The sequence below is a fragment of the Pan troglodytes genome, chromosome 15 (genome assembly GCF_028858775.2).
Source record: "Pan troglodytes isolate AG18354 chromosome 15, NHGRI_mPanTro3-v2.0_pri, whole genome shotgun sequence".
NCBI lineage: Eukaryota > Metazoa > Chordata > Mammalia > Primates > Hominidae > Pan > Pan troglodytes.
The window spans coordinates 81010087-81027608 of record NC_072413.2 but is presented as its reverse complement, the minus strand read 5'-3'; the positions used below and the strand labels follow the sequence as shown (position 1 = coordinate 81027608).

Here is a 17522-nt window from a genome sequence, read left to right as displayed (position 1 = left end):
GTTTTTGAGATAATTAAAAAACCTGACTTGGTGAGTTACTGCTATGTGTAGGTTGAACTGCTGTGATCTCTGGAATATTTTGTGTCCATATGAATTATGGAGTTGGCTTGAGGTACATGACTTCAGCTCTTTTTCTGTCTCTTGTTCCAAAGTTCAGCTAATAAAGAACACCCTGTTTGAGCTTAAGCATAAGACTTTTCTATTCAGGGACTTCTTAAAAAGACATAAGGCAAGAACAGATGGAGACTAGCTGTTGCCTGGGAGAGGGAGCAGCTCCAATGGTCATCACATGGGCGCAAGGACTTATTTGAGCTCTTACTGTGTGTGCACATCAGAGCCCATCTCTGTGTGGGCGCAAGTTCCCTCACACCTGTCTTTAAAATCCCTACCTCTGCTCTCCATCCCCAACCCTCCTAGCACCTCCACATGTTCTGCAACCCATAAGCTCTCTACACTCCCTTCAACTTACAGATTTTCATGGAGACTTCATCACATAGGCATAATCTATTATTAACTAAATCTCCAGCCTCTCTCTTCTTCCAAAAGCGCATGAAAAGTGGGGCTGAAAATTCCCAACTTCTAATTATGGCTTGGCCTTTCTGGTAATGAGCTCCCATCTAAGAGCCCACCAAGAGTCATCAAGAACCATTAGAACAAAAGACACTCCTATCAATCCAGAAGTTCAAAAAAATTCTGTAACTCTGTAACAGAAACCCAGGATCAAAGATGAAAAATTTTATCAATGGATTCTTCCCACACCACTATCTGGAAGAGTTTTAAAAGCTATGTTTCAGGAAGCAAGGGCAAAGATCTATCTATCTGCCTATTTATCTATCTATCATCTATTATCTCTCTCTCTCTCTAAAGAATATATATATATATATATATATATATATATAATTTCACAGTTACATAGTTTGATATTAATGTAGCCACTCCAGCATGATTTTAATTTATTTTAATTAGTATTAGCTACGGTATATATATTTAAATTCCTTTACCATTTACTTATTTTATCTTTATATTTAAAATGGATTTCTTTTAGGCAGCATATAGTTAGGTTTTTCTTTTGTATTCAATCTAAAATTATCTTCCTTTTAATCATGACACACTATTTTCACTTACTGTCAAGATTAATATGGTTAAGCATAAAACTGCTATCTTACTATTTGGTTTTTACTTGTCCCACATAATCTTTTTAAAATGTTTTAAATTTTTTGGCAATGCTCGGTGGCTCACGCCTGTAATCCCAGCACTTTGGGAGGCCGAGGCAGGCGGATCATGAGATCAAGATATCGAGACCATCTTGCCCAACATGGTGTAACCCCGTCTCTGCTAAAAATACAAAAATTAGCTGGGTGTAATGGTGGGCGCCTGTAGTCCCAGCTACTCAGGAGGCTGAGATAGGAGAATCGACTGAACCTGGAGGCAGAGGTTGCAGTGAGCCAAGATCACGGTACTGCACTCCAGCCTGGGTGACAGACCGAGACTCTGTCTCAAAAAAAAAAAAAACAATGTTTAAAATTTTTTAAACATAAACTTTATTGTGTATGTTAAGGTGTACAACATGATGTTACGAGAGACAGATAGACAGTAAAATGATTACTATAATGAAGCAGATTAACATATCCATTATCTCACATAGCTGTCCTTTTTTGTGGGAAGAGCAGCTAAAATCTACTTATTTAGCAGAAATTGCTAGTACAGTACAATTTTATTAACTATTGTCCTCATGTTACGCATTAGATCTCTAGACTTGGTGACCCTATATGATTTTTGTTCCTTTGTTTTTCTCTACTTCTGTCACCTTTAGGATTAATTAAATATTTTTATGATTCAATATTTTCTTCTACTAGTTAGTAGTTGTAAATTTTTGTCATGGTACTTTAGTGTTGCTTCATGGTTTATAGTATATCTCTTGAATTCATCACAATCTCCTTTTACAGAATTTTGCATCTTTTTATATAGAGTGTAAAAAACTTACAACGGGACAAGTTGTAGTCCCATTTATGACATCTGTGCTATTTTTCTCACAATTTTACTTCTACATATCTTACAAACATTACAATACATTCCTATTTTCTCTTTCAACAGTTAGTTATTACATAGAAATTAAAATTTTATGTCTGTATTTATCTGTATCTATCATTTCTGGTGTTCTTTAATCTTTTATGCAGATTCAGATTTCCATTTGATATTATTTTTTCTTCTAAATAGACTTTCTTAATATTGCTTATAATTGATACTATTAAATATTAATATTTAATATTAATAATAACATTAAATTATTTCAACTTTGATAAGATTACATTATTTCAGTTTTTTAAATATGTTTTTTCTTTCTACCTTTACTTTTGAAAGCTATTTTTATTGGGTATACGATTCTACATTGTCAGTTTTGCTCTTTCATTACTTTAAAGATGTTTCTCCATTGTATTCTAGCTTATATTGTTTCTGCCAAGAAGTATGCTATCATTCTTATCTTTGATACTCTAGATAATGTATTTTTTCCTGTTTGTTTTTAAGATTTTTTCTTCATTACTGGTTTTAAGTAACTTCATTAGGGTTGCTTTGTGGTTTTCTTCTTGTTTTACAGACTTGGAGATCATTGAGCTTGAATCTGTGGGTTTATGGTTTTCATCAAATTTGGGAAATTTTCAGTGATTGTATCTTCGTATTTTTTTCTGTTCCTCTTCTCTCTTACCTCCTTCGGGGATTCCAATTACTATATTAGCTTAAAGTTTTCCTAGAATTTACTAATATTCAATTTATTTTTCTGTTTTATTTTGCATAATATCTGGCATGTTTTCAATTTCAATAACCTTTTCTTTTCCAGTGCTTCATCAGGCGTGATTCTATTCAATATATTTTCCATCTCATATATTTTAGGTTTCATCCTAGAAGCTTAATTTTTATGTTTTATGTCTTCCATTCCTCTGCATAAACTTTTCTTTATATTCTTGAACATATCTTACATACTTCTAATAAATATTTTGGTGCCCTTGCCTATTAATGATATTGCCTATAAAATTCATGTCTGTTTCTATTAATTGCTATATTTTTTCTCATAGTGAGCTGTATTTCCTGCTTCTTTGCACTCCTGGCAATTTTTGTATTTGATGACAGACATTGGAATCTTACATCGTTGGCTGTTAGATATTTTTCTTTTCTATAAATATTCTTGAACTCTGTTCTGGGATAGAGTTAAGTTATTTGGGAACACTTTGATCCTTTTAATGCTTGATATAAGCTTTCTTAGGTAGACTCAGAGTAGCCCTTACCCTAAGGATATTTTTCTGCTCTAATGAGGCTATACCCATCTGAGTATTCTTACTAACATCTCAGGAATTTACAGGTATTTTTACACCTATGGCAGGTGAGAACACAGACTACTCTCAGTCCAGTGTTCTTTCTGTGGAATTGGGCCTCTCATCCTTTCAGTTGTTTCATTTTCTGAACTCAGTCTCCATATATCCATCTATTAATCTGTATTCAGCCAAAGACTAATGAGGATCACTCTGAAGATTTCTATAACATTCTCTTTGCGGAATGTTTTCTGCAATACTCTATCTTATGAATTCTACCTGCCTTGACCTCCCAGGACTTAAAACTCTATCTTATTCACTTTGGGTAACTGCTAGGACCTCTCTCTCTCTCTCTCTCTCTCTCTGTGTGTGTGTGTGTGTGTGTGTGTTGTGTGTTGTGTGTTTCCTCTCTCTGAACTGTGAATTGAAAACACTTTCTAGCCATTAGCCTAGGATAAATGTTCCACATAACTTAATTTCCCTTCTCTTGGGAATTATTATCTTGCACCAGCTATTTTCACATGTATAAAAACCATTGTTTCATAATTTCTTCTGTATCATTTTTTAGTTTTTTATTTCAGGCAAAGAGGTAAATTTGTTTCCTGTTACTCCAGCTTGCTTGGATGTGTAAGTTTAATTATTTTTTAAGATCAGAAGCATATTTTTGGGAAATAATTCAATAAGAAATGCATATTAAAGTTTTTTCCTTTATCTATTTGTTATAATACTAGATCTTTATTCTAATAGAGAATGCAATATGTTTCATAAATCCCCACTTTTTATCTTGCACTATGGGGGTTGTCATGGAAACAACAATGAAAAATTGTAAAACATGATTACTAGTCCCAAGCTGCTTGCAGATTTTATATAGATATATGGGGAATAATTAGTTACTATAAAGTCTTCACAAATTAGTCATTAATTTAAAAATTCTAACCCATCTATGGGTCAGCAGTAAAACACGATATCATTTCTGCCTCTAAAGCTAAAAATCTATTATAAAGTATTGCCCGAATGATAAGAATTATAACTATTAAAAATCATGTGCTATGGACCAAATATTTGTGTCCCCACAAAATTCCTATATTGAAATAATAACTCCCATTGTGATGAATTAGGAAATGGGGACTTTGAGAGGTGATTAGGTCATAGGGACAGAGCCCTCAACAATGAGTTTAGTGCCCTTATGAAGAGAAACATGAGAGAGATGATAACTTTCTAGACAAAATGGGAATACAAGGTGAAGATAGCCACCTGCAAACTATGATGTAGGCCCTCACCAGACACTGAATCTTCCTGGCCTTGATTTTGGACTTCCCAGCCTCTAGAATTGTGAGAAACAATTTTATATTGTTTAAGTCACTGTTCTATTGTTAATCTATGGTATTCTGTCATAGCAGCCCAGAATAACATATATGATTATATACTTGTAAAGGCTGTTATTGACTTCCAAATGGCAACTAATAGCTTATTAGAACAGTCTAGAAAAGAAAAAGAAGAAAATTTGTTAAACTGAAGTTCTGATGATAATTAATGCTTAATCTCATTTTTTTCTGAAATAAGATATATCTCTTCATGTATCTAATAGTAGATACATGAGTTACATAGCATTAACAAATGAAACTGTGAATGTTGTTTGCTCTCTGTGCCATGTACATTCAGGTTTGATTTTTTTCTGGGGTTCCTGATTTCCTAAGGTTCAATGATTACTGAACTTCTCATCCTTTTCCTTTGATCTGATTTTCCTTCTCCACCCCTTTCTTTTTGTAATATACAGGAAAGACTCGAGCTTTTGAAATCATTAGTTCTGTTTCACAGAATATCAAAATGGAGCAATTTCAGTGATGTCTCAGTGTCTAGGATTATGGGTTTTCTTCCATAAAAAGTGCTAATTTTTTAAAAATTTGCTCTTACTTGGTTCAAATCTTTTATCCACTAAACTTTACAGAGCCAATGCTCTTAGGTAACTTATTCTCTCTTATCTCTTCCTTCTCTCTCTTTCTCTTTCACACACATACACACACACTCACACACACACTTTCTTACTCTCATTCTTTCCTCTATTTCTTAGTTTAACTTAGGCTAATATATAAAATAAGTTATCTTTTCTTAAATTTCTGCCTATTTTGTGCATCTAACACAAATCTGTTACATGTTATTTATACTGCCAAAATGGATCCTTTGCAAAGGGACTAATTTAACCTCAATTCTATTTCATTTTAATTACTTTACATACAGACTCTGGCATGTTTGAGTTATAGGTCACAAATAGAAATAAAAGAATTGGATACTGGATTGTTGAATGTGTGGAGAAGAATTTGTTTCATCACTTGGAGAAGGACTGCCTAGTGCATATACCTGATGTGAACTGGTGTTATTTATAAGTGCAGAGCAATCTGAAAATGTCATTATGGTAGGAATGTACTCCTGCTTTAAGGGAGGCAAAGCCTAATTTTCTCTTTCACCTTTAAGTCAGTCAGTTCAATGTCTGCTATTCCCCAACTACAGGAGGACATTGTAAATGTGATTAAAATATGATTTTGTTGGATGTCTGACAGAAGAGTTCCTACTGAGAAGGCAGGCACAGTAAAAAGAAAAGGAGTTAAAGATACATCATATTAATGGAAAATACACTTAGAAAGAAGTCTTTTGAATCATTTTGAGAATCATGAACAAACTGGAAACCTGAGTTGCTGTGAACTGAAAACACTCTTGAAACTGCATGGTGATGGCAATTGGGGCTAACAGCTAAGAAGGTTACATGGCAATCAGATTCTCATAATTTTTCTCACCACTACTGAGTTACTGAATACTGGTAATCCCCCAGCGGAGGGTGTTCTTGGTTCATTTCCAAAATAAAGAAGTTAGAATAAGCATACAAGATCTTGCATACTTACTTATGCTAAGCTTCGGACCTGTTGTGGTTCATCCATTCTATTATTACTAAATTTTGCTCATGCTGAGAAGCTCCCTAGCACTAAGAGTCTCACACTTTATTTTAAACCTCAGAGCTTTAAATCAAATACATGATTTAGTATATTCCTGGCCCCTCAAAAATAAAAAAGTCTCAGCTGTCCAAGCCCCAGACAACCCCTGGGGAAGGTAAAAGTTCAAAATGCCTGAAACTTCATCCACGTTAGTGAATAGCAAAGCAAAATTGTCAAAAGATGTTGGATTAAAGTATTTTTTTAAACATATAAAAATTTAAAAGTATTTTTAGTAGAGACGAGATCGCGCCACTGCACTCCAGCCTGGGCCACAGAGCGAGACTCCGTCTCAAAAAAAAAAAAAAAAAAAATTTAAAAGTATAAAAATGATATAAAGTTGTAGCATCACATCATAACACCTGTAAAATCACAGCACTGGGGGTAAATATTTGTGTGCCAGAGCTATCAGCCTTTTCAGCTACATAATTTATATTGGAATCACATGATCATAAGAAAAATATTAACCCAAATATTTAATAGTTCTATTGAACCATTAGACTTGTACACCAGCAAAATTTTAATTATTCTTAAATGTTATCAATTATTTCCTTCCTAAGGCATTTACTTTTTGGTACAATATAGGAAAACAACTAGTGTTAGGTGGAGTCATGCCAACAACGCTTGTAAAGAGGAAACATTTAATCTAATTTCTCACTTGCAGGGAAGGACAATTTTATTAATATATTTTGTTCCATTTCTTTCTTTATCCAGAGAATGTTCCCTACGTTTGGCTTCTGTTGTTCTCAGGAATATTTTTATATGCCGTTTAATAGCTATCTATGATTTTAGTTATTCTATTCCATAGAGGCTAAAAAGGAAATCATAGATAGCCACGCCTTATTTTGTTCTCATTCAACCTTGAACCAACTACTTAACTACTGTTTTTAAATTAATCTTTAGGTATTGCTTTTGAGAAGAAAAAAATAAATTCCTTTAGCTATTTCGTCAATAACAGCGTACCATATATTTCAAGAGTGATCTCATCTCTTGACTATTTGTTATATTTTGTAATATAATTTTGTAACAGAACATCAGATAACTATTAGTATATATAATATACTAATATCATATGTTATATACCGTAATAGATTTTCAATGTGTGATTTTTGAGTGATTAATTAAACTTATGCTATAGGTAGTGTATATAGGCATGAGTAAGTAAGCCTGACTAATCTTTAAGACTTGGTCAACCTGCCGGGCTTCAGTGTGGATGGAATAGCCCGGTGAACACATGCCGTGTAGTATAGTTTAGATATGTATCCCCCGCCAAATCTCATGTCAAATCGTAATCTCCAATGTAAGAGGTGGGGGCTGGTGGGAGGTGATTGGGTCATGTGGGTGGCTTTTCATGAATGGTTTAGTACCATCCTTTTGGTGCTGTTCTCACAATAGTGAGAGAATTCTCATGGGATATGGTCATTTAAAAGTTGGTGGCATCTCCCTTTTTGCTCTCTTGCTCCTGTTCTGGCCAGGTGACTGTGCCTTCTACCCTTTTGCTTTCCACCATGATCGTAAGTTTCCTGAGGCCTCCCCAGAAGGTGCACAGATGCCAGCATCATGCTTTAGTAGAGCCTGCAGAACTAGGAGCCAATTAAAACCTCTTTGCATTTTAAATTACACAATCTCATGTATTTCTTTCTTTTTTTAAAAACAGGGTCTTGCTCTGTCGTCCAGGCTGAAGTGCACTGGCATGATCTCAGCTCATTGCAACCTCCACCTTCTGGGCTCAAGCAATCCTCTTACCTTAGCCTCTGGAGTAACTGAGACCACAAGCATGCACCACCATACCAGGTTAATTTTTAATTTCTCTTTTGTAGAGATGAGTTCTCACTATGTTGCTCAGGTTGTTCTCAAACTCCTGTGCCAAGCAATCCCGCTGCCTTGGCCTCCAACAATGCAAGAAGAACCTAATACACCATGGCACGTCAAGCAGCTTCCTTCAACATGAATTTGAGCAAAATACTCTACACAGATTATAGATACTATATCTTAGTGTTTTATAGAAATTTTCTTTTATTCCTCATTAGAGAATTAGTAAATTCTAAGCCAGATATGGCTGGGAATTTTTTACACTAATTTCAGCATTTGTACGTAAGATTAGAGTAAATGTAGTTTCCAGGAGAAACAGTATTGTTGTTGCTTTAATGTAGACTTCTAGATTCGGCTTTGAAAGGAGGCTGATTTACTAGGTCTGCAAAGAGTTCTAAGCATCTTTAATTTTAATCATCAGTCCAGATGATTTTGATATAGGGGGCCATGGCCCATGATCCCCACTGATTTTGATGGCTATTACTTATGTTGAAGACCTTGTTATCAGCTGCCGAAATTTCTCAATTTCAGTCATTTTAGGCTCACTTATTTTTTTCTATCATTACAAGATTATCAGACACTGAATTTCAAAAAGCACATTGTACAAAAGTCTCTCTTGACTCTTCTCTAGGTAAGAAGAAAAAGTTAGCACTACAATGCTATAGTCACATTTATGTTTTTGTTTTCACACGCACTTCATATCTAAGACTCAGTGTGCCTCACCAAGAAACAAAGGTAAGTTACATAAAAACTATTTCTTAGAAAAATAAAAATAATTCAAACATTCTTTTATGGTCTAATAAAATATACATGTTATATATTTATAATATATATATGTAATGACTAGTTTTAACTGGAATGGATTATGTTTTTTGGAAAGGCTTAAATTACTCAAAATCATCTCATATTATTAATCATGCCTTTCAATAGAGATAATATTTCCCCCAGGGGGACAAAAATTGGTTTATGAGAATTAAAAATATCTTACTATTTTTATAAACTGTATATAAATATATATACATATTTATATACATATATTTATATACATATATATTTATATACATATATATTTATATACATATATATTTATATACATATGTATATATACACACATATTACATGGTTTGGCTCTGTGGCCCCACTCAAATCTCATCTCAAATTGAAATCTCCACATGTCAAGGGAGGGACCTGGTGGGAGGTGATTGGATCACGGGAGCTGTTTCCTCCTTGCTGTTCTTGTGATAGTGAATGTGTTGTCACTATAAAACTAGAGCTGATGGTTTTAAAGTGTGGCACTACTTTCTCACTCTCTCTCTCCTGCCACCATGTAAAACATGCCTTGCTTCTCCTTTGCCTTCTGCCATGTTAAAAGTTTTCTGTGGCCTCCCAGCCATGTAGAACTGTGAGTCAATTAAACTCTTACTTATACATTACCGAGTCTCAGGTAGTATTTTTATAGTAGAGTGAAAGCAAACTAATAGAGAAAATTGGTACCACAAATGGGATGCTGATCTATAGGTAACCTGAATAAGTGGAAGTGACTTTGGAACTAAGTAATGGGCAGGGATTGCAAGAGTTTGGAGGGCTTAAACAAGACAAGAAGATGTGGCAAAGTTTGGAACTTTCTAGACACTTGTTGAATACTTCTGACCAAAATTCTAACAGTGATATGGACAATGAACTCCAGGCTGAGGAGGTCTCAGATGGAGATGAGAAACTTACTGGGAACTCGAGCAAAGGTGATCCTTGCCATAATTTAGCAAGGAGATCGGTGGCCTTTTTATCCTGTCCTAGAGATCTGTGGAACTTTGAACTTGAGAGAGATGATTTAGGGTATCTGGCATGATATGGTTTTGCTGTGTCCCCACCCAAGTGTCATCTCAAATTGTACTCCCATAATTCCCACATGTTGTGGGAGGAGGAACCTGGTGGGAACAGTATGATGGTTTCACCCATACTGTCCTCATAGTGAATCAGTCTCACGAGATCTGATGGTTTTATCAGGGGTTTCTGCTTTTGTATCTCTCTCATTTTTCTCTTGCTTCCACCATGTACGAAGTGCTTTTCACCTCCCACCGTAATTCTGAGGCCGCCCAGCCATGTGGAACTGTAAATCCAATAAAACCTCTTTTTCTTCCCAGTCTCGGATGTGTATTTATCAGCAGCATGAAAACAGACTAATGCAGTAAATTGGTACCAGTACAGTAGGGCATTGCTGGAAAGATACCTGAAAATTTGGAAGCAACTTTAGAACTGGGTAACAGGCAGAGGTTGGAACAGTTTGGAGGGCTCAGAAGAAGACAGAAAATGTGGGAAAGTTTGGTACTTCCTAGAGACTTCTTGAATGGCTTTGACCAAAAGCCTGATAGCAATACGTACAATAAATCCAGGCTGCGGTGGTCTCAGATGGAGATGAGGAACTTGCTTGGGAACTGAAGCAAAAGTGACTCTTGTTATGTTTTAGTAAAGAGACTAGCTGCATGTTGCCCTGTCCTAGAGATGTGTGGAACTTTGAACTTGAGAGAGATGATTTAGTGTACCTGGTGAAAGAAATTTCTAAGCAGCAAAGCATTCAAGAGGTGACTTGGGTACTGTTAAAGGTATTCAGTTTTATGAGGGAAGCAGAGCACAAAAGTTTGGGAAATTTGCAGCCTGATAATGTCATAGAAAAGAAAAAACCATTTTCTGAGGAGAAATTCAAGCCACCATCTGCAGAAATTTACACAAGTAACAAGGAGCCAAATGTTAATCCCCAAAACATTGAGAAAAATATCAGAGGTCTTCACAGCAGCCCCTCCCATCACAGGCCTGGAGGCCTAGGAAAAAATGGTTTCATGGACGGGGCCCAGGGTCCCTATGCTGTGTGCAGCCTAGGGACTTGTTGCCCTGCATCCCAGCCACTCCAGCCATGGCTAAAAGGGGCCAACCTAGAGCTCAGGCTGTGGCTTCAGAGGATGCAAGTCTATTTTTTTTTAACTTTACTTTCTATTACTACCTTTTTTATTGCTTTTTAGATTTGTAAGTTCAGGGTTTTTTGTTTTTTTTTTTAATTAGAAAATCACGTATATTTTCACAGGTTTTTAAGTATACTATTTATTGAGATTATTTTGATCTAATTACTTTCTAAGCTCTAGAACAGCAACAATATTTGGCTTCCTGTAAATATACTACTGAGATAGGCAGCATGCTTTGGCATCAGGGCAATTTCAAACTCATTAATAGGTTGATAAACCTCTCCTCTTCTATATTTAAAAAGATACCATGTAGGATTAGCATTATTTCTTCCATAAATCTGAAAGAATTAATGAGTGAAGTCATCTGGGCCTAAAATCTTTGTGGGAATGTTGAAATTAAACATTCACATTTTTCATTTGATATAACTCTATTCAAATTTTTCATTTCTTTTTGAGTCACTTTTGGTAATTTATGGTTGTCATAAAATATGAAAATTTCATCTAACTTTATTAGCATACAGTTGCTCATGATAGTCCCCTATAACCCTTTAATATCTTAGAAATCTATCATGGTGTCTTCTTCTCATGCCTAATATTGGTAATTTGTATTCTTTTTTAACTCATATGGCTAGAGGTGTACTAATGCTATTTGCTTATTTAAAAAAAATCTTTTGCTTCACTGATTTTTTTCTGTAGTTAGTTTATTTCCTATTCTATTGATTTACACTCTAATCTTTATGATTCTTTTCTTTCTACTTGTATTATATTTATTTGTCCAGCTTTGTCTATTTTCTTTAGATGTACACTTAGATAATTTTTTTAGAAATTTAAAAAAATATTTAGTGCTATATATTTTCTTCTAATCACTGTTTTAACTGTGCCACAGAAATTTTTACATTTTATGTATTAATTTTTATTCACTTCAAAACCATTTCTAATTTTCTTTTTGCTTTTTTTTTGAGCCATGAGTTATTAAGAAATGTGTCATTTGATTTCTAAATATTTTGCGTTTTTCAGATTATTTTTTCTTTATTTATAATTTATGTCTATTCTGCTTAGAGAGTATACTAATATACTCTGTAAGATATCCATCATTTTTTATGTATTTAACTTGTTTTATGGCTGTGATGCTTAATTTTATCTGTCAATGTGGCTAGACCATAACACCCAAATATTTGGTCAAACATTATTCTTTATGTTTCTGTGAAGGTATTTTTTTTTTCTAGATGTGATTAACATTTAAATCAGTACACTTTCAGTAATGCAGATTACCCTCCATAAAGTGAACGAGACCCATCCAATTAGCGGAAGGCCTTCGAGCAAAAAAAAATATACTGGCCTCTCCTAAAGAAGAAGAAATTCTGCCAGCTGCCTGTCTTTATACTACTGGAGCTGCAACAGTAGCTCTTCCCTGAATACCCAGCATGTGAACCTATTCTGCAGATTTTGGACTTGCTAGCCTCCACAATATTGTATGAGTCAATTTCTTAAAATAAATGTCTCCCTTTCTCTGCACACACAAATACACACATACACAGAGACACATGCACGCACAGAGAGAACCTATTACTTCTATTTCTCTGAAGAACTCTAATACAAAAACCCAGCATATGTTCTATTTTGGTGAATATTTCATGTGCCCTTCAAAAGAGTGTGAACTTTTCTTGTGTATGAATGTGTCTATAATTGCAAATTATTTAGCTAGTTGTTAATTTTTTTCAGGCCAACTTGTTCTATTAAATAATAAAAGAGAAGTGTGAAAGTTCTCAAATATAATTAGTGGGTGTATCTATTTCTATTTGCAGTTTTTCAGTTTTTGCTATAGGTTTTCTGAAGCCCTGTTACTAGAGACATATACTTTCAGGGTTATGTCTGTCTTCTCGATGAATTTACCATTTTATTTTTATGAAATGTCCCTTATAACTTCTGGTAATATTCATTCTTTTAAATTCTGTTTTTTCTAATGATAATTTAGTAACTCCAGCCTTCTTATTATCAGTGTACGCATTGGATACTTTTCCTCTTCTTTTAGTCTTAATGTTTCATATTTAATCGAGTTCTTTAGGTATAGTATATAATTTGGCCTTGGGTTTTTATTCAGTCTAAAAATATTTTCCATTTAATTGGAATGGTTAGATTATTTGAATCTAATGCAATTATGCATATATTTACTTTTAAATCTATAATTTTGCTATTACTATCTATTAACTTATCATTTTGTTCCTCTTTCCTGCCTTCTTTTGGATTGAGACTTTTGAAGATTTCATTTTATTTTTACTAAATTTTATTTGCTCCTAAGATTTTAATTAGAAACTGCCTTGGTTTTTGTTTTTTTGGTTTGTTTGCTCATTTGTTTTTGTCTACTTGGGCTACTTGGAGTTTCTTAGGGCTATGGGTCTAGTGTTTCCATCAAATTTCAAGATAAATAAATTTCAGAATATATATTTAAAATACACAAATTTCAAAATATATAAAGTATATATTTCATACATATATACTTATATATGTATAAAAGTATATATTTTGTACATATATACAAATATATATACACAAATATATATGTACAAAATATATATGTATGTATATACAAATACATATGCGTATATATACAAAATACATAAAGTACATATATGTGTGTGTATATACAAGTATACATAAATTATAGTGGGTATATGTTAACCTGCTTTACATTGGCTCACAAGTACCCATTGATTGTTTGGATTTTTTGTTTGTTTTTTAATCTTTTTATTTCCCTTATGCTTTCCTTTGGCTACTTTTCACTGCTATGTCTTCAAGTTTTCTGATTTTGGCACTTCTTAATCATCTGCTAATTCCATCCAGTTAAGTTTTAAATGATAATGCATTTTACATCTCTAGAAGTTCTTTTGTTGTTTTAAGTATTTCATTTCTCTTCTTATATGTTCATATATTCTTTTAAATATGGGATTATAATAATAACAGTTGTTTTAACACTTTGCATCCTTATTCCGTTACTTTATCATTCCTAAAACTATTTTGATTGATTGATTTTTCCCTTGTTTTATGAATCCTGGACATTGTGGATTTTATGCTATTGTATATTAAATTTTTCTGTCTCCTTCTAAATAAAAAAATGCCATTGTTTTTCTGGTAATATGTGAAGTTACTTGTGGTTCAATTTGTTCTTCTGAGGCATGATTTTGAGTGTTGATAGCCAGGTCTTATATATTCACCCCAGGGATAGGCAAGCCACAGTAGGGTTTGGCCCTTCCAGGATCTCTACTAAATTATCTGAGTGATCAATGAAGACTCTCCACGTGGTCAGAACTTAAATGCCTTATTACCTGCATAAACTGGGAATCATTGAAGTCTCAGCAGTCTGGCATTTCTTAGGTCAATATCATGGCTTTTTGCCTTACACATGAAGGTTTTAGTATTCAGCAAAACTCAAGGTGAATCCTATACAGATTTCTGCGTGGCTTCCTGAGTTCTGATCATTGTCTTTAAAACTCAGCAAGATCCCTATGGGTACCCCTATCTGAAATGTATCTACACATTGATAGTTGGGGTGATCCTGTGACTCACCTGATTTTACATCCTTATTTCAAGAGTCACAGTCCTGTAACACCTGTAACCCAATGTCTGAAAAGAATTACTTCATATATTTTGTTCAGCGTTTCATTTGTTTACAGGATAAATGTAAATCTGCCTCTCTTATTCCATCATGCTTGGAGGATGAAATTCTTTTTATTGGTAAAATATAATTTGAGCTATTTTCTAAACCTTATCTTCTTTAATCTTTACATAAAATGGATTTTGTTTCTTTTTTTAACAAATGTATATTTTAATTCCTAAGAACCTACTCTCGTTTTCTTTTATCCTCTTTCATTACAGCATGCTACTGATTTTAGTACAAGAAAACTATCATCTTCAATAAACTATCATCTTCAATCTCTCATAGGATACTCATTAGATTTTTAAAAAATATCCTCCAGTTGTTCAATTACCTTTGGGTTCTGTAGCTAATTATTCTATTAGTTTTTTATGGTCTTTCACACAGACCCAGGCACACACATACATACACACAGACACACACGCAGACACACACACACACACACACACACACACACATTCCACACTTGCTAACATGAGTTTGGAGCCTAATAAACAGGACTGTTTTGGACAGTGCAGAAATTTTCTAAGAATTTTCTTGGCTGTTATTTCCACTGCTCAGTTAATCATTACTGAAACGCTATCCTTTTTCTGCTAGTGGTTTCTGCTTTCCTTCTGCACATTACACTCGATATACACTCTTTAACATATATTTACTGTAATTTCTGTTGGGAGCAAGGAAAGTTAATTATGCATGCTCAGCCTATTGTCTTGAAGTTGATGATCAAACTTCCAATTTTTAAATAGATTTTAAAAATATATTATATATGAAGAAGATGTAAAAGAAGTAACAGAGGTTTTACTTTTGTTTGAGTAAACATTGTGATAATTTCCACAGTGGGTGTGAACTAAAAGTGATTTCCTATTTTATCAGCATGGACATCTCTCTGCAAAACTTTGTAAAAAATATTCTGTCTGGTTATAACACTAAGTCTTAAGGCTTAAGCATTTTGTGCCATTGTTAATGCAGGCTGTATGTCTATTTCTATTGTTTTTTACGTCACTAAAAGTGATGTTCCTATTAATTGGTGTGGCTTATATTTTCAACAATGTGTAAAGTTGAAAAACTATTTTAAAAAATAAATAGTAACTAATAAGCTAAACATTCCTATTTGCGAAACTATGAGATTGCATGATTTCCTTTTAAAAGTGGCTTACAGCATGTTATTTTGACCCAGTAAAATCGCTTTTATCCTCAAAAATACTCACTTTTATTCTTCAAGTTGAACAGCTTTAGATTAAAATAAACTATAAGATAAAGTTTACCCTGCTATCATTTATTTCTTTTATATTTATACCTATTTAATTATGTTGTCTGTGTCATCTGTAAAAACTTTTTCATTGGAATCATGGAGGGAGAATTATATATGTGGTAAGTGAAACATATGGTCAAAGGCTATGGAATAAATGTTTTCTCTTGTTTCAGAACAGCAAAAATAAATTATTTGTTGCTGATAAAATATATACAGAAGCAGATATGATTATAAAACACAACAACTAAAGGGTGAACTTTATCTTAATCCCAACATGTCAGGTTCTAACTGCAGAATATATTGATTAAATATATTAAAACTCTTTAGATTGATTACTAGAGGAAAGTGATTAAAACTCTTTAGATTGATTACTACAGGATTGATTAAAACTCTTTAGACTGATTACTAGAGGAAAGTATTACTATCCTTGAAATCTACATCAATGTTCCTATCACTAAGAAGTGGCACAACATATTGTGTGAGTTATGTAAAATATGCTGCATACAATGCTAGAGAACATCCAGTTAGGAACAATCAAGTTTAACGAGATACACAGACTTTAACTTAATATGTGTCTTCCTTTGTAACCTTTATGCCACTGCTGGTCTACTGTGCAAATGACTGTAAAACCCTAACTGTGGTAATTGATTATCTCCTAATGAACATTTGTGCAGCTAATAACAATTATTGTGCGTTTTCATCTGCTATACATACATCACATACCTCTAGGGAAAATCCTAGGGTTTTGGCTGTGTCTTATACTGAACCACTTATACATCATACTATTCTTTTGACATAGTGTCAGTTTTACTGCGTAACTAACATAATAACTCCAAATATACACATCATGTCCTTCTTAGCAATTATAACATTACACAAATAAGGTAAACATTTCCTGTGGCAACCACTTATGAATTTTATGTTTACACTTATTTGTTGAGTCTTCTAAAATTCAGTTGATTATTTAATAATATTAATGAACAATAAATGATTATTAAATGATTTATGCATTTTTGTTAATATTATTTCAAAAAGCAATTCAGTTTCCTGTAATGTCATAAGAAATAAATGCCATTTAAATAAAAACTTCAATAAGAAATATCTTCTTCTGCTCTTTATAAAACGAAATTTAATAAAATGCGATATTCAACAGTTACATAAATTGCTATTGATAATTAAGTTGAATTAACATGTTTCTGTAAAAGTGTTACTCTGCAATAGTGATATAAGTGTTACTTTTCAATGTGTTCTACTATTAGTCACAATTTCAGCATTATTGATCAGTTTATCTCTGCTTAAATGAAAGTATGCTACCTATTCCCTTACCGTTGATAGGTTAAAATTAAGTTTCAAGCCAATTTGACTCCAGCACATGTACCATTTCACCTCATTAAAATAAACATGTTTTTCAATAATCATAATGTTACCATTTAGTTGTTCTGTGGTTCTTTGTAGAAACAATGGTTTAATTTGCTAGTAGAAACATCTTTTCGGTTCTTAGGATCCAGTCCAAATACATTTTTATATCAATCATGAATTCTTAAAATGCCTATGAATTCTAAA

General features: G+C 33.4%; 1 long non-coding RNA gene across 3 annotated transcripts in view; it reads left to right on the top strand.

Annotated features, from left to right (window-relative positions):
- Window positions 1-17522, top strand: part of LOC104002120 (uncharacterized) — a 72236-nt gene that overhangs the window by 41345 nt on the left and 13369 nt on the right. For 2 of the 3 annotated variants that reach the window (XR_674199.4, XR_010150985.1), the window contains one exon: window positions 7947-8083. This is a non-coding gene — a long non-coding RNA (uncharacterized LOC104002120). Of the gene's footprint in view, window positions 1-7946; window positions 8084-8732; window positions 8837-17522 lie in introns of all 3 variants that reach the window. The other variant, XR_010150984.1, reaches the window with a different exon arrangement.